The 18,450-nt window shown below is 43.4% G+C and overlaps 1 non-coding gene and 3 pseudogenes across 1 annotated transcript; all 4 read left to right on the top strand.

Moving 5' to 3' along the window:
- The first annotated feature begins 4,123 nt into the window (after window positions 1–4,123).
- Window positions 4,124–4,290, top strand: LOC142186904 (U2 spliceosomal RNA; annotated as a pseudogene).
- Window positions 4,291–10,370: 6,080 nt separating this feature from the next.
- Window positions 10,371–10,577, top strand: LOC142186879 (U2 spliceosomal RNA; annotated as a pseudogene).
- Window positions 10,578–16,147: 5,570 nt separating this feature from the next.
- LOC142186885 (U2 spliceosomal RNA) lies at window positions 16,148–16,325 on the top strand (annotated as a pseudogene).
- A 609-nt stretch (window positions 16,326–16,934) lies between these two features.
- LOC142186953 (U2 spliceosomal RNA) lies at window positions 16,935–17,125 on the top strand. Its single transcript, XR_012712416.1, has one exon. It is a non-coding gene; the product is annotated as a U2 spliceosomal RNA (small nuclear RNA).
- The last annotated feature ends 1,325 nt before the right edge of the window (window positions 17,126–18,450 follow it).

The following is an 18,450-nucleotide window of genomic DNA, read 5'->3' as shown; positions in this document are numbered from 1 at the left end:
AGGTACACAGGGGAGCCAAGAACAGACCCCCAAAACCGCTGCCCCGGCAGCAACTGGCGCTAAGGCTGCTGAGCCTGTTAAAACCCGAAAGCCGGCAGTCGCACAGGGCGGCACCTTTAAGGCTCCCCCATCCGCAGGGAGCGGGGCTAAGGCCCCTGAGCCTAGCAGTCAAAAAACTGGCTCAAAGGGTGTCCCCTCTTCGAAAGGTGCGACGAAAGGCGAAAGTAAAGGGAGTGCGTCTGGGGATACCCCCCAGAAGGGGAGTCCCGCGGAGCACCCGCCTGACAAACATTGCGTCCCTGGTAAGGAGTCTACGCCTGCTACCGTACCGGAGACCCCCGTGGCTGGATCCAAAGACCAAAGGCCTGGGACGGCGGCGGTGGAGGAGATGGATTCCACACAGTCAGCGAAAAGAGGTCGAGCGTCATCTGGGTCCGTGGATGGAGAGGAGGAGGATCCAAGCCTGCGACCCCCGAAGTTGCTTACTTGGCGTCCTGGAAGATCTACGTCTTGCTCTGGCTCTGATATCGAGACTCCAAGGAGGGATCCCGACTGGGCATCGGAGGGAGACAGTGGAGGGACGCAACATATTTCCGAGTTCTCTGGTGACTCCGAGACCTGATGGGGATCCCAATAACCATCGCCTCACTTAACGTGAGATCCCTAAAGGGCCCCATCAGGCGGGCTGCTTTATTTCAGTATTTGGAAACTGTTTCCTTTGATTTTTGTTTACTCCAGGAATGTAACATTCAAAATGGGTTGGACTATGGACACTTGGAGAAATCCTGGAAACATGGACCCTCAATCTGGTCCGGAGGGAATGACAGCAAATCCTCCGGTATTGGAATTTTATGTAAAGGGACTCATGTGGACATTGTTTCAACAGAGGAAATCGTACCCGGGAGAATGTTGCTGTTAAATGTTTTATTCAAGGGTGTAAAATTGCAAATTATTAATATTTATTGTTCCCCAAACAAGCAAGAGCGGATAGAATTATTAGATATGTTGCCTTTCTTCTGCCCGGCTTCCTCTCCCCTCATTGTTGGGGGGGATTTTAATTGTGTTCGTATGGGGGAGTGTAGGAGTGGAGGGAGGGCTAACACTAAAGACCGCTCATCGGGTGTTTTATCGAATTTTGTAACTGATTTTAACCTTGTAGACTGTTGGCAGAAGTTGCGACCTGGAGATCCTGGACCGACCTGGACCAGCCGAGGAATCTCATCTCGAATTGATTTTATCTTTGTTTCTAAAAATTTTTTACCTGTAGATTTTAACTTGCATAATAATGTTTTTTCTGACCATATGCTGTTACTTTCCTCCCTGGAGCTTGAAGGTGAACCTAAAACACAGAGAGGGCCATGGAGGTTAAGCGTACCCTTGCTGCAGGACCCTGGGGTAAGATCTGCTTTCTTACAAATATACAAGCATTGGCAGGGGCAGCGAGGGGTTAACGATAGCATGTTAGAATGGTGGGAACAAACAAAAATTAAGATGAGGGCTTTCTTTGTTATGATGGGAAAAAAGAAGGCAGCCGAAAGAAGGAATAGCTTCCTCATTCTCAATAAAAGACTACAGGTTCTGCTTAAGCTTAAAGAGATAGGGGTGGACGTAAAAGGGGACATCCTAGTCCTAAGAGCAGAAATAGATAGAATCATTGATGAGAGAGGGAAACAAATTATACATAATGCCCGGGTAAAAGACTTAGAGGAGGGGGAGAAATGCTCCCGATATTTTTTTAAAATCGCCAACGAAAGGAAAGAGGTTATAAACAGTCTAGAGGGGAAGGAGACAATAAAAGAAATGCTTGAGGTGACCTTTGAGTTTTATAAAAATCTCTTTGACACTAAGTCAATAGATAACTCTTGTAAAGATTTTTTAAATAGCCTTATAACTCGCAAATTAGATCACCATGACCAAGATAGGCTAGCAGTAGACATAACGCAAGAAGAACTATTTTCAATCATTAAAAGTTTTTCAACAGGGAAAGTTCCTGGGACGGACGGGTTTCCCATAGAATTTTATTTGCAGTTCTGGGACATTTTAAAAGAGGATTTATTAGCGATTTTTAAAGAGGTTTTTAATGTTGAAATTTTACCCCCCTCCTGGAGGGAGGGGCTAGTATCTTTGCTTTTTAAAAAAAAGGGTGAAAAGGGGCTTTTAAAAAATTGGCGCCCCATTACTCTTTTAAACGTAGATTATAAAATTTTAGCAAAGATTTTAGTAACTCGTTTAAAACCTTTTATCGCTAAGTTAATACACCCAAGTCAAGTTTGTGGTGTCCCTGGTCGAAGCATAGCTGAGTCATTAAACCTGCTTAGAGATTTAATATGGTACCAAAAGGAAAGGGGTCAGGGCTTAGCCATCATGTCGCTTGACTTTGAAAAAGCCTTTGACCGAGTGTCCCATGAATATCTTTTTAGCATTTTATCCACAATGAATATTCCTGTTTTTATTTTATCTAAAATGAAACTTTTATACCGCTCCTGTTTTAGTAAAATATCTATTAATGGTTTTTTAACTAGGGGGGTTCCTTTATCTTCAGGTGTAAAGCAGGGGTGCCCACTGTCCCCGCTTTTATTTATTTGCGCCATAGAACCCCTTTTAATACTCCTTCGAAAAGACAAAATTATACGTGGTGTGCCCATCCCTGGGGGTAGGGGGAAAAATGTAAAAATACTAGCTTACATGGACGATGTTACTATCGCATGTACCGACTCCCCATCCCTGAGGAGGGCGCTTTTAAACACACAGATATTTTGTACAGGTTCCGGTTTTAAAGTAAATGTGGAGAAGTGCGACTGTTTTTATTCTGATCCTTGGGACTCTTCAAAAGTGGATGGTATTGTTATGCAAAAAAATAGTATTAAAGTGTTGGGTATAGTTTTTAATTTTATCAATGACGGTATTTTAAGCTGGGATGCAGTAATCACTAGGGCCGAAAGGAAAATCTCCTTTTGGGGACTGCGGAAACTTACCATGGAGGGAAAGATTCTAATCGTGAAAAGTGTAATCATCCCAATGCTATTATATGTAGCGATGGTCTTTCCCCCCTCAATTTTATATATAAAAAAGATAACCAAAATGTGCTTTTATTTTATATGGGGATCCAAAATGGAAAAGCTGAGAAGAGAGATTATGTATAAAAGTAGAGAAAATGGAGGGAGAGATGTCCCTGATTTTTTTAAATTCTTTTATATAAAATATCTTAGCTTTTGCTTTAAATGTTTTAACACAGACAGTGCTTTTAGTTCTTTTCTTAGATATGCTTGCGGTATGGTTTTTAAAAGGTGGGCCAGGGTTTCTCTGAGCTCCCCGGTTTTACTGTGCCCACCAAAGCATTACGCAGTTTTAGAAAGAACAATAAGACTTTTAAAGCTCCAACAAATCGACCCCAATATTTTAAAAGAACAGAAAAAATTAACAGTTTTTACCAGAAGGGAAGAAATTTGTGAAAGGGTAAGTGGGTTCACAGAGGGCAGGGCCCGGAAAGTGTGGAGAAATGTTTTTGGTAAATTTTTAGCGAACAGCCATAAAGACTTAGCCTGGTCAGTTGTGCACCAGTGCCTCCCTACAAGAGAATTCCAATGTAGGAGAGGTCTGGTAGCATCAGCTAGATGCATGAGGTGTGGAAATGATGAGTCCGTACTGCACACTATGTGGAACTGTGGGTTCTCGCAGGAGGTATGGAGGAAGGCGGGGCCTATTTTAAAAGAGGTGTGCGGTCTTAGGGAACTCAATTATTCTTATGTATTTTATGGTCCTTTTAGCTGTACTGATCCTATTAAGCATGAAGTATGCTGGTCTTTTATCTGCTGTTTTAAAAGTGCTTTATGGAAAGTCCGAAACATTTTATTATTTAACAGAGAAAAAATTGATGTAGAAAACTGTTGTAACTTAGCTTTAAGTGAAGCTTATGTATATTACTTAAGAGATGTGAACCGCTTTGGCAAGAGGGAGGCTGTATCTCGATGGAGGCCTTCCTCTTGGAATTCTTTCTGGTGAATTTTAACTGTATATGTACCTTGTTATTGTGTTATGTATGTGTGATGTCAGTTTATAATTTTGTAAAAAATTCTACGGTTTTTTATCTGTATATGTGAAACTTTCAAATTCAATAAAGTAGATTGTTTAACCGTATCTGTTCTTATCAGTTTAATATCTGATACGTCCCCTATCTGGGGACCATATATTAAATGGATTTTTAGAACAGGGAGCTGGAATCGGAGCTTGCTCTGTCCACTCCACGCATTGACCTGGTATTGCATTACTTCCAGGATCGGTGCACCCCTTTCCAATTCAGTTGAAAGAAAGAGACAGAGGACTGACCGACCAACAGAGAAGATTGCTGCACCTGGCAAGCTAGCAAAGAGAAAATTGACAGTTGGACGTGGCCTGATGCTGTGACTGACTCTACCTGAAAGGTACTTCATTAATTATTTTCTTTGATTGATTGATTGATTGATTGATTGCAAATGACATTACTGCTGCAAAGTGTCTGATTTGCTGCCATTTTATTCAATTTTAAATGCATTGAATTCTTTTAAAATTTTTGGGCATAAATTTATTTCTGAACTTGCACTTGACCGGACACTTGAATGGGTGTGGTCAAACGGTGGGAGTGGTTTATGCAGATTCGCAAAATTCGGCAAAATCCGCTGGCGTCACAAGATAACATTTGCACATGTCACTTTGCCTTGCACAAAAGTTTTTCTTTTCTTTTTTTTCACTTTTGGTGGCAGGTAGGGAAAACCTGCACAAGCTAATTGATTTCTACTTCATTAAGGGAAAGGAAAAAAAAACAAAAAAAAAACCAAAATAGGGCTGCAGCAGCATGGTGCACACCTTGAGCGGTGCACAGTGAACACGGAAGGGCGCCAGAACAGGTGCCGAGCGCTTGCCATCGCTTCTCGGCCTTCTGGCAAAGATCAAGTGATTTGTCTGTTCAGTGGCAAGTTATTTGGTCCAAGTCAGTGCGACAGGCCCTCTTAGGTACCCTCCCCCTCGGCCTGGTGGGATCGTCCGGGTTCATTGCCCGGACTTCACCCACCTGCTGCTATAGGGGGGGAGGATTAGTCCTGAGAGGAACGAGGAGGGATCCCCCAGTGAGCTCTCTTTTGAGTCCTTAGTGGCTAAAGAGAAACATTTTGTTGCGTTGGTTGCGGTAACCGGTTGCGGACATGGACAGGCCTTTTAAACAAGTGCCTGAATATGTCCGCATCCCAAATTCCCTGAGGATCCACCTCAGTGGAGCTGAGACTGGAGGCCGTCCAGTTGTTTTTGTGGTAGAAAAGGTGTTGGAGGGCGTCCTCCAAGTACATAGGCGTAATGTCCTGGCCATGCAGGACTACCAGAAAAGAGGGGACTATGACATTACTTTTAATGGCCCAGAACATTACAAAACTGCCTTAGGCATGGCCCGTTTACACCGCCAGAAACTAGCTGATATGGGCGTTGATGTGCTACTGCACCATGGCGAGAGAACCATACTAACTCTTAAAATGTACTCCCCATTAGTGCCTGATGATGTAGTAATAAGGTTTGTTAAATTCTTTTTTCTAGACGTGGAATTCCTTGGATCCGTCGACAATGAATGCGGCATATGGTGCGTCAAGTGGCGGTTCTCAGTCAACTTAAAGATGGGCGAGGATGGACGACCACTACTCCCACCCGCCCGGTTCCGACTCGGTACGGTGAATGGCGACCTCTTTTATAAGGGGATGCAGCCCTTCTGCAGGAGCTGTGGGAAGTACGGCCACACCAAAGAAAGCTGCAATGTTACCTGTCGAAATTGCGGCGGCACTGACCACCAGATGAAGAACTGTAAAAGCGACAGGCGCTGCAATTTCTGCCAGCAGGTGGGACACCTGTACAGGGAATGCCCCCACAACAAATGTGCCGGAGATGACACGTCAGCTGAGCCTGGCCCGGAGGGAGAGGAAAAGGAGGAGGAGAGGAAGGAAGAGTCACCAATGGAGACCACAGGTGAAGAACCAGAGGTGCCCCCGGCCCCCTCAGAGGTACCGCCTGATCCCCCGGAGACCCCACCGGCCCGCCAGGAGGGGGAGCAAATGGAGACTGCTGGAACAGAGTCTGCTGAGTTGGTGAGCATGGTCATTGCAGATACCCCGAGGGTAGGGACCGGGATTGTATTTGAGGAGGGCGAAGCTGTAGACCTGGGGCCAAAAAAACTCAAAAAGTCTGCCTCGCAGGGTACTAAGGGTGCTGGGAAGACCCATAGTGGCAGCGGGCCTAAGAGGTCGGAAAGCCAGCCAGCGCCCGACTCAGGGTCCAAGTCCGGGTCAAAGAGAGGGATAGGTATGGGCATTCTCAGAGATCCTAGGTTCCATTACGGGGATGAGGGGGTGGTGTCGCCCAGGGGAGTGGGCGTGTCGGGTGTGACTGGTGTGCCCGCCCCAGGTGATGCTGTCCCTGACCCGTACGAAATGGTAAACACACCGCCATGTGCGCAGCCCCCCCCTCCCGTAGATCAGCCGGGTGAAAGCCCAAGGGAGGAAGGGGGGTCCCCGGGTAGACCACCTGACTCATACGAAATGGATCTGAATGCCCAGCCCCTGGAGACCCTAGGGGACCTGTGGTCAAACCTTGACGCGAGATCCCGTAGCGGGGTTATCTGCGGTTTTGACGATGCTAGCTCCCTCTCCTTTTCCCCCAGGTCTGACCTGAGTGGGGAAGATTGCCAGATAGTGAGGCGGGCTGGTGGGTCAGAAGATTAGCATACAGAAACCAGGAAGTCTTCCTTGGGATGAAGTATCGTTGTTTTTTCGTGTGAACTATAACCTCTCCTTCTCTCCTCATGGCAGTCCTGAAGGGCATTACACTCAATATAAGGAGCGCCAGCAGTAGAAGGAGGCGTGCGGCTTTGATGAATTATCTTTCACTTTTATCGGCATCAGTGTTTTTCCTGCAGGAGTGCAGCATCCCCCACCGTTCAAACTACGAAATCTACGAAAGAGACTGGATCTATGGTTCGTCTGCGTGGTCCGGGTCTAACGAGCCCGGATCCGCCGGGGTCGCCATTCTTTTTAGGGGAAACATTCAAATTGATTTTATCCAAGAAATTTTACCTGGTAGGATTTTATTGGTTAAAGCTTTTATTGACGGCACTAGATGGCAGTTTTTAAATTTTTATGCTTCCCCCAACAGAGACGACAGGGCAAGGATGATGGAGGTATTACAACTGCATATAAATTCTGCTGAACCCCTCATCCTTGCCGGGGATTTTAACACCGTCCTCAAGGGTGAGCGCCGGCTGACAAGCAGCAATAGTCGCAACTACGATAAAACCTCCGGTATGCTCAAAAACATAATCATTGACAATAATTTAACAGACGTGTACAAAACTTGTAACAGGGGCATACCGGAGGAAGCCGGCGCCACCTGGAGCAACGCAACCTGTAGTTCTAGAATCGATTTTGTTTTATGCTCTGAGGACGTATTGCCATCTAGTTGCGAGGTTTTAGCCAATGTTTTTTCTGACCATAAAATGATATGTTTTACTGTGAATCTTAATAATAATCATTTTAGAGGTTTTAGGTCTTGGAAATTGAATGTTTCCCTGCTAGACGATCCACGGGTGGCAGAAGATTTTAAAAGGTTTTATGCGGTCTGCAGGCGGCAAAGAAATCCCCAGTCCTCCATCGTAGCCTGGTGGGAAGACACAAAAAAGAAAATTCGTAAGTTTTTTATCAAATGGGGAAAAAAGATCGCAAAGGAAAACAGGGTTTTTTATGACAATTTAAACACCCGCTTGCAGACCTTTTACTATTTTAAAAACCATGGCCTTGATATGGAACACGAGATTTTAATTCTGAAGGAAGAAATTAGAAAATGTCTGGAAAAGAAAGGGAAGGAGATTATCTTCCGCTCCCGTATTAAGCACATAGAGCAAAATGAAACGTGTTCCAGATATTTTTTTAAAAAGGCAAACGGTAAAAAAGAGTGCATCTCAGAAATTGATGGTGAATCTAATATCCAAAATATTTTAAAAAAGGTACATGGTTTTTATTCTAACCTTTTTAGTGCTAAGCCCGTGGATCAGTCTTTTTTAGATGACTCGCTGAAAGAAATTACAGCAGTTTTAGACCCTGTCTCACAAAACTTTTTATCCCGAGAGCCCAATGAGAGGGAAATTTTAGACGCTATTAAAAGTTTTAAGACGGGGAAGGTGCCCGGACTGGATGGTATGCCTGTCGAATTTTATGTAAAGTTTTATGAGGTTTTAAAGGATGACCTTTTTACTTTGTTTTTAGAGGTTTTTAGATCCAAGCAGATCCCGGGGTCCTGGAAAAGAGGTGTGGTAACTTTGATATATAAAAAAGGAGAAAAAAGTGATTTAAAAAATTGGAGGCCAATCACACTCCTAAACACGGATTATAAAATCATGGCTAAGCTGTGTGCTACCCGCCTCAAAAACATCGCCGCTAAAATAATTCACGGAAACCAGGTATGTGCAATCCCGGGGCGCAACATCTGGGAGAACCTTAATTTAATAAAGGACGTGATAGAGGATACTAAGAGCCGCAGAGGTCATTTGGCAATACTTTCCATAGACTTTGAAAAAGCCTTCGACAGAGTGTCGCATTTTTATTTGTTTAAGGTTTTAGAGAAGATGGGCATACCTGAAGGTTTTTTATTATCGCTACGGGCTTTTTATGACTGTTGTACTAGCCAAGTTTTAATCAATGGTTTTAAAACAGAGGAATTTTTTTTAGAATCAGGGGTAAAACAGGGGTGTCCCTTGTCCCCACTGCTTTTTATTTGTGCGTTAGAGCCTCTTTTAAGTGTAATACGCAAAGACAAGCAGATCCATGGCGTCCCCCTCCCAGGGGGGGCGGGGGTCGAGGCTAAAGCAGTGGGGTACATGGACGATGTCGCGATTTTATGCAGGGACACCCCTTCGCTTTTAAAAACATTAAGACAAATCGAGTTTTATTGCTGTGCCTCTGGTTTTAAGGTTAATTTTAACAAGAGCTCTGTTTTAGAAATTGGGAGAGGAATGGATTTTAAAGATGTACCCGTCCCAGTTTTAGAGTCAATAACCATTTTAGGCATTTCTTTCAGCGAGTCTAATAATGGCGTGACAAGTTGGAACATGGTGGCGGACAAGGTAAATGCTAAGCTGTGTCTCTGGAAATTGAGGAATCTGTCCATGGAGGGTAAAGTGCTGGTTTTAAAGATGATTATTTTACCGATTTTACTCTATTTAAGCATGGTGTTCCCTCCCCCCACAAATATGCTTAAAAAAATCACGAAAAACTGTTACACGTTCTTTTGGAACTCCCCTATGGAGAAATTAAAACGAAGTGAAGTAATGAAGTCCAAAAAGAACGGGGGGAGGGATTTTCCCGATTTTAGCAGATTCCTTTTATTAAAATATTTTTGCTACGTTTTTAACACTCTTTTTAAAAACAACCATTGGTCATATTTTACTCGTTATTATCTAGGTTTTTTTATGCGGAGATTTAAGTGGTTCGATATCGTTTTAACAGCCCCTTACTCTTTTAAATTAGTCCCGCACTATGTGATAATAGAAAAAATTGTGTTTTTATATGACTTAAAAAGTAAGAGTGTTGAACTTCTTAAGAATAGCAAAAAGTTAATCGCAGATTTTAAAAGCAAAGAGGTCGTGTGTAAGATTGGTAACCTCAGTGAGCAAAAGAGCAAAACCGCGTGGATTTTAATTAACGCTTCTTATCTTTTTAACCCACAGAGAGACCTCGCCTGGAGTTGCGCCCAGATGTGCCTTCCATGCCGGGCGTTCCAATACCGGAGGGGCTATGCGAGGTCCGCCGTCTGTCCCAGGACTGGATGTAGGAGAGATGAAACAATACAACACCTCCTTTGGGACTGCAGTTTCGCGCAAGATTTCTGGAAGCTGTTTTTTCCACTTTTAAAGAAGATGGCGGACCTCCAGATTTTAACCCCTGAAACTATTTTATATGGACTATTCAGATGCCCCTCCCAAAGACATCAGGCGACGGCGTGGAAGGCCATCAACACAGCAAAGGGCGCACTCTGGGCGGCGAGAAACATTTTAGTCTTTAAACATGAACTTTTAACTACACGCGACGTTTTAAATCTGTGTTTTAGTGGAATGTATTTATATTATGTTTTAGACAAAAAACAGAACGCTCCTGCAATAAAATTATGGCATTATGAGGAGTGGAGAACAGCTACTTGACGTCACCATGTGTCCAACTTATGTACCGAGTCGGAATCTTTTAATGAACTGTGATATGATATTTTATGCATTTCTGTGACTGAGACGTGTAAACTTGTATATTTATGTTATTTTATGCTAAATTATGTGATTATTTGTATACATGAATAATCATAAAAATGTATGTTACTTGACTTTTTTGCTTAATAAAAATGGCCCTTAGTGGCTAGTAAATCAAAAAAAATCTGTTCTTATCAGTTTAATATCTGATACGTCCCCTATCTGGGGACCATATATTAAATGGATTTTTAGAACAGGGAGCTGGAATCGGAGCTTGCTCTGTCCACTCCACGCATTGACCTGGTATTGCATTACTTCCAGGATCGGTGCACCCCTTTCCAATTCAGTTGAAAGAAAGAGACAGAGGACTGACCGACCAACAGAGAAGATTGCTGCACCTGGCAAGCTAGCAAAGAGAAAATTGACAGTTGGACGTGGCCTGATGCTGTGACTGACTCTACCTGAAAGGTACTTCATTAATTATTTTCTTTGATTGATTGATTGATTGATTGATTGCAAATGACATTACTGCTGCAAAGTGTCTGATTTGCTGCCATTTTATTCAATTTTAAATGCATTGAATTCTTTTAAAATTTTTGGGCATAAATTTATTTCTGAACTTGCACTTGACCGGACACTTGAATGGGTGTGGTCAAACGGTGGGAGTGGTTTATGCAGATTCGCAAAATTCGGCAAAATCCGCTGGCGTCACAAGATAACATTTGCACATGTCACTTTGCCTTGCACAAAAGTTTTTCTTTTCTTTTTTTTCACTTTTGGTGGCAGGTAGGGAAAACCTGCACAAGCTAATTGATTTCTACTTCATTAAGGGAAAGGAAAAAAAAACAAAAAAAAAACCAAAATAGGGCTGCAGCAGCATGGTGCACACCTTGAGCGGTGCACAGTGAACACGGAAGGGCGCCAGAACAGGTGCCGAGCGCTTGCCATCGCTTCTCGGCCTTATGGCAAGATCCTTACAGATCTTGAGAAGGCGATCCCCATACGTGCGGACAAGCAACAATGGATTTTGTTAATCAGATTCTGAATTCTTGCTCTAATGCTGAATATTATACTCCCTCCACAGGCGAATTTAGAATAAAGACCTCCCTTCGGATTCGTGTTGAAGAGAATGCAAAACAGGTGTATACCCTCCGGTACTTCGTGCAGGACATCCTGGTAAACTTCCTCCATGTGAACAAGGTACAAATACTAGCATTACAAAGCTATGATGGTGTCTATGTATTAACCTTCCGGAAGCAGGAAGACTGTAATGAATTTGCTAGACTAGTCAAAGCTAACTTAAAGGACAGAAGATTGAGAGGACTTACCTTTACGCAGCTCTATGACGATGATGTCGTAATAACAGTTAAAATGATGAACCCCCATGTCCCCCTAGAGGACGTAATAGATTATATGTCCACTGTGACTGAAGTTATAAAGGCTGAAGGAATTTTTGACTCAGAAGGTCTGTGGATAGGAAAATATCGGTTCATTGTTAAGAAATTTATAGAATGTGATGAAGGAGGGTATAAAGGGGTTAAGCACCCACCAAACTTCTTCCGTATTGGGAAAGAGCGCGGAAGGCTTTATTACAACGGTATGCCACCGTACTGTTACAGGTGTCAGCAATTCGGGCATGCAGCAGAGAAATGTGAGAACCCTGAAATATGTGTGAAGTGTCTTCAACCTGGACATGCAGCAGTTAACTGTGTAAATGAAGTACTGTGTCATATATGTCTCAGTTTTGGCCATACATACAGGGAGTGCCCAAACAGGGCCGGAAGAGGTGGGAAGTCTTATGCAGATGCAGCCAAAGGACCAGGCCCAGGAGGTGAGCGGATTGTGGCTACAAGAAGTGCGCCCCAGACAGAAACTGCATTTCCAGGAGGAAAAGGTAAAGACAAAGCTGAAATCTTGATGCCTAGACCCGCAACAAAGAGAGCCACACCCGAAGTAGCCTCTGGCAGAGGCACAAGCAGGGCGACGCCCAGCCCATTATTCCCGATTGTTGAAGAACCGAAGGCTTCTGGGATGCAGGTAACTGATGTTTTCCCTCTCCCTGAGTTACAAATGGAGATAGGAGGTGACCCACATATATCAGTCTGGGCAGATGAACCTGATGTGTATGCAGCACAAACTGCGCAAACCGTGCAAACTGTGCAAATCGTGGAAGAAACCCTTCTAACGGGTATAGGGCCAGAATCTGGGGAGGAATCTCTGGAGGAAGGCTCTGACCTGGAGGATGTGGTGGAAGCCACGGTTCAGCCTGAAAACCTGCAGGGCGTGAAAAGGCAGCGGATTGAAGGGTTGCGAAGAATGGTGGAACCAACGCCATTGGGGGCGCGTCTGATTGGCATAGATGTAGCCACATCCGACTCGGAACGGGGAAGCCAAAATGTTTCGGACATCGACCCGACTTAAAGAGAGGGTATGGCTGCAATAATTATAAAATCCCTTAATGTAAGGGGAATAAAGGGCACTTACAAAAGGGCCGCTTTTTTTGACTTCTGTAAACATAACGTCGCTGATTTTTATTTTTTACAAGAATGTGGTTTGAAACACGAAATTAATTATGCTTCTTTACGCTCAGAATGGGCAACAGGATTTTCCATTTGGTCGGGTGACGACTCGAATAAAAATTCCGGAATCGCAGTACTTGCGGGGAGTCCAGAACATGAGTTGATTTCCTTCCAGGAGATAGTATCCGGGAGAATCTTGCTGGTAACGGCGAAAGTGAGGAACGTCACTGTACGTCTTATCAATTTCTATGCACCTACAGGTGCGGAAGAAAGAGCTGAGATATTACACATCCTGAAACATTACATACCTGGGCCTTTCCTTACTGTGATAGGAGGTGACTTCAATTGCATCCGTCTGGCCGAAAATCGAGAAGGAGGTGCTGAAAATCCAAGGTATGATCGCTCCAGGCGAGAACTAGAAAACATAATATCCGATTGTGACCTAAAAGATGTTTGGAGGTCCCTGAAGGGGCATGATCCGGGATATACATGGAGCAACAGAAAGTATAAATCTCGCATTGATTTTTTTCTCGTACCTAATGCACTGTGCCTGATTGATATGTTTTTGGAGGATGTACCCTTTTCTGATCACAGGATGCTGACTGTAGAGATTCCCGCCAACATACCGCAGAAGGGCAGAGGAATTTGGCGCCTGAACGTATCTCTGTTAAAAGAAGAAGAAGTTGGTAAAAAATTTCTGCTTTTTTATAGAAACCTGCAGTATAAAAAGAGATTTTTCAAAACTAGCCTGATATGGTGGGAGTATGCTAAAAGTCGTATAAAAAACTTTTTTTGCCGTATGGGGAGAGCAGTAGCCAGGAAAAAAAAAGAAAAATATAAAAATCTGTTGTTACAGCTGCAAACAGCAACACAATTACAGAACGCTGGAGTAGAAATGGAGGAGGTGATAAAATCTGTAAAGAAACACATACAGACTGCCATTGAAGAGAGGGGGAAGGAGATTATCTTTTCAGCAAAGGTTGAAAATTTGGAGGAAAATGAAAAATGCACCCGCTTTTTCTTTAAAAAACAACAAGAAAAAAAGGTACCCATAGAAAAATTAGAAGGAGCATGCGACCTGGAGGGCATATTGAAGAAGGCGAGGGAATATTATCAAAATCTCTTTGACACCAAGCAGATAGACCAGTTTTTCCTAAAAGATGTTTTAAAAACTATCAAAATGAAGCTTACAGAGGAAGAACACCCAATCTTATTAAGTAAACTTACACCGCAGGAAATGACTTACGCTATAAAAAGTTTAAAACCTGGAAAGACGCCAGGGACTGACGGTCTCCCTATTGATTTTTATCTTGAGTTCTATGACGCCTTAAAAGAGGACTTATTTTGTGTTTTTTCAGAGGCCATGGAAGCGCAGGCATTGCCTGGGACCTGGAGGGAAGGTGCTGTAGTCTTATTGCACAAAAAAGGTAATAGAGAACATTTAGAGAATTGGAGACCTATAACACTTCTTAACTCAGACTACAAAGTGTATGCAAAAATCCTGGTGAACCGTGTTAAGAGTGTACTGGAAAAAACAATACACACAGACCAAGTCTGTGCAGTACCAAGAAGGGGGATTTATGCAAATTTAAACGTAACCAGAGATGCAATCTGGTACACGCTCGAAAGAAAGCAAAAAGTAGCTCTACTGAATCTCGACTTTATGAAAGCCTTTGATCGAGTGTCCCATGCTTTCTTATGGAGAGTACTGGCGGAAATGGGCTTCCCTGACCAGTTCACTAAAAGGGTCGCCTTATTGTACGAAAATGCATACAGTAAAATCATTATAAATGGTTATCTTTCAGGACCAGTAACTCTAAGATCTGGTGTGAAGCAGGGATGTCCTCTGTCCCCGATCCTCTTCGTGTGCGCCATTGAGCCTTTTTTAACAACGCTGAGAGCCGATAAGGTGATGAGGGGGACGCCGCTGCCTGGTGGTGGCGGTGCGCAGAATAAGGTAAAAGCGTACATGGATGACGTCACCATTTTTTGCGAGTCTGAACCATCACTTAGGAGAGCGCTTTTCTTAACTGAATGCTTCTGTCAGGCCTCTGGCTTCAAACTAAACTTAACCAAGTCCGAATGCTTTACCATAGGGGATTGGAGCAATGTCACCATACCGAATCTAAAGATCCAAGGTGAGAAGGTTAAAATCCTAGGGGTGATCTTCAATGCGGAGAATAATGGTGAAGAGAGCTGGCAACTGGCCAGGGAGAAAATAGAGAAAAAAGTCACTTTCTGGCAAATGAGAAAGTTGTCCATGGAAGGCAAACTGCTCGTGATAAAATCTGTATTGATACCGATTCTTCTATATATAAATACAGTATTCTCCCCTCCAGCAGGCATCCTAAAAACTCTGCAGAGGACCATATGCAAATTTTTCTGGAGCTCCAGCCACGAAAAAGTCGGACGTGAAAAATGCTATAAAGGGCGAAAAAAAGGAGGCCGTGGACTACCAAATGTAAGAAAAATACTCAGCATTAACTACTTCTCTCTTTGTTTTAGAAGCTTACAAACAAAATCCGATTGGAGTCTTTTTCTTAAGTACGGAGCCGGAACCATCTTCAGAAAGTACGGATGGCTTAAAATCCCTTTGTCAACCCCGACAGCCATGTCGCGTCCCAGATGGTACGATGAGCTGGAAAGAACAATCCATACTTACGGCCTGAAAGACCTGGAGGAATCCATATTAAGTGTCCCAAAAAAGATCTGGACAGTCCTGGACAAGCAGGAAACCTTGGAGCCGGTTAAAAACTTTTCATACCAGCGGAGTCAAAAAATTTGGGAAAACGTGCATGAGACTTACCTGGGACATGAGTTGCGGGACTTAGCCTGGTTAGCAGTACATGAGGCAATGCCAGTGCGGGCTTTTCAACATGCACGGCGTAGGAGCAATACCTCTCTGTGTCCCAGACTATCTTGCGGACAGAGCGAAACGGTTTTGCATTTATTCTGGAATTGTCACTTCTCCAGATCCGTTTGGCAGAGCATTGGTGAACTTTTGAAGTTTTTGACAGGGTTGCGCACTCTAGACCATGACGTGGTTCTCTATGGACTAAGTACTGGACTGAGCAATGAGAACCAAAGAGTGATGTGGACGCTCATAAACTGTCTTAAACTGTCCTTGTGGAAGTGCCGCAATATTCTTGTGTACAAAAAGGACTACATTAGCGAAAAAGAGTGTATAAGAATGGCACTAGCCGATATGTATGTTTACTATTTGAATGACTGCAAAAAACTGGGACATAATAAAGCCAATAAGGTGTGGAGGTTTAAAACATGGAATTTAATGTTTAACTGAAGTATTTGACTTTCATGACATATGTTATTTTTCCAAAGTTTTGTACAGTGGTTTGCTGTTTCTTTATTTACAAACTGTGTATCGTGAATACTTTTAATAAAAAATTAAAAAATCTGTTCTTATCAGTTTAATATCTGATACGTCCCCTATCTGGGGACCATATATTAAATGGATTTTTAGAACAGGGAGCTGGAATCGGAGCTTGCTCTGTCCACTCCACGCATTGACCTGGTATTGCATTACTTCCAGGATCGGTGCACCCCTTTCCAATTCAGTTGAAAGAAAGAGACAGAGGACTGACCGACCAACAGAGAAGATTGCTGCACCTGGCAAGCTAGCAAAGAGAAAATTGACAGTTGGACGTGGCCTGATGCTGTGACTGACTCTACCTGAAAGGTACTTCATTAATTATTTTCTTTGATTGATTGATTGATTGATTGATTGCAAATGACATTACTGCTGCAAAGTGTCTGATTTGCTGCCATTTTATTCAATTTTAAATGCATTGAATTCTTTTAAAATTTTTGGGCATAAATTTATTTCTGAACTTGCACTTGACCGGACACTTGAATGGGTGTGGTCAAACGGTGGGAGTGGTTTATGCAGATTCGCAAAATTCGGCAAAATCCGCTGGCGTCACAAGATAACATTTGCACATGTCACTTTGCCTTGCACAAAAGTTTTTCTTTTCTTTTTTTTCACTTTTGGTGGCAGGTAGGGAAAACCTGCACAAGCTAATTGATTTCTACTTCATTAAGGGAAAGGAAAAAAAAACAAAAAAAAAACCAAAATAGGGCTGCAGCAGCATGGTGCACACCTTGAGCGGTGCACAGTGAACACGGAAGGGCGCCAGAACAGGTGCCGAGCGCTTGCCATCGCTTCTCGGCCTTATGGCTAAGATCAAGTGTAGTATCTGTTCTTATCAGTTTAATATCTGATACGTCCCCTATCTGGGGACCATATATTAAATGGATTTTTAGAACAGGGAGCTGGAATCGGAGCTTGCTCTGTCCACTCCACGCATTGACCTGGTATTGCATTACTTCCAGGATCGGTGCACCCCTTTCCAATTCAGTTGAAAGAAAGAGACAGAGGACTGACCGACCAACAGAGAAGATTGCTGCACCTGGCAAGCTAGCAAAGAGAAAATTGACAGTTGGACGTGGCCTGATGCTGTGACTGACTCTACCTGAAAGGTACTTCATTAATTATTTTCTTTGATTGATTGATTGATTGATTGATTGCAAATGACATTACTGCTGCAAAGTGTCTGATTTGCTGCCATTTTATTCAATTTTAAATGCATTGAATTCTTTTAAAATTTTTGGGCATAAATTTATTTCTGAACTTGCACTTGACCGGACACTTGAATGGGTGTGGTCAAACGGTGGGAGTGGTTTATGCAGATTCGCAAAATTCGGCAAAATCCGCTGGCGTCACAAGATAACATTTGCACATGTCACTTTGCCTTGCACAAAAGTTTTTCTTTTCTTTTTTTTCACTTTTGGTGGCAGGTAGGGAAAACCTGCACAAGCTAATTGATTTCTACTTCATTAAGGGAAAGGAAAAAAAAACAAAAAAAAAACCAAAATAGGGCTGCAGCAGCATGGTGCACACCTTGAGCGGTGCACAGTGAACACGGAAGGGCGCCAGAACAGGTGCCGAGCGCTTGCCATCGCTTCTCGGCCTTCTGGCAAAGATCAAGTGATTTGTCTGCTCAGTGGCAAGTTATTTGGTCCAAACCAGTGCTACAGGTCCTCTTAGGTACCCTCCCCCTCGGCCTGGTGGGATCGTCCGGGTTCATTGCCCGGACTTCACCCACCTGCTGCTATAGGGGGGGAGGCTTAGTCCTGAGAGGAACGAGAATCGATCCCCCCAGCAGTTCTCTACTCGGCCCCTGGTCAGTAGAGGAACATTGCGAAAGACAAGCCTGCGATTTGCGGACAAGGTCTTTGTGAAACCGCCATACCAAGATGGCGGACTTAACCTACGTCCCAGAGTGGGCTAGGTTAAAGAACACGTTGAGAGTGTCCCTCAACTGTGGCGACAAGAGAAATAATGTAAAGTATGTGATCGAAGAGATTGTTGCGAAACGAATCGGAACCCAGAAGGGCTGCCTTCTTGCGGTGCAAGACTATCCCAGGCGAGGGGATTACGATGTCACTTTTGCGGATGATGTGATATACAAGGCAGCCCTCAATAGGGTTAAAAAAATACATAAAGAGTTGGCAAAGGAGAACATCATTATAAAGAAACATCTTGACGATAAAGAGTTACTAACAGTTAAAATTTATTCACCTTTTATTGCAGATCCTGAAGCTGATGCATTCGTCAAGTACTTTTTTAATGACGTAGAGCCCAGAGGGAGAATCGTCAATGAATGCGGTGTC

Source organism: Leptodactylus fuscus, unplaced genomic scaffold (assembly GCF_031893055.1).
Source record: "Leptodactylus fuscus isolate aLepFus1 unplaced genomic scaffold, aLepFus1.hap2 HAP2_SCAFFOLD_123, whole genome shotgun sequence".
Classification (NCBI taxonomy): Eukaryota; Metazoa; Chordata; class Amphibia; order Anura; family Leptodactylidae; genus Leptodactylus; species Leptodactylus fuscus.
Note: the sequence above shows the minus strand (reverse complement) of the source record. Positions and strands in the feature narration are given on the sequence as shown.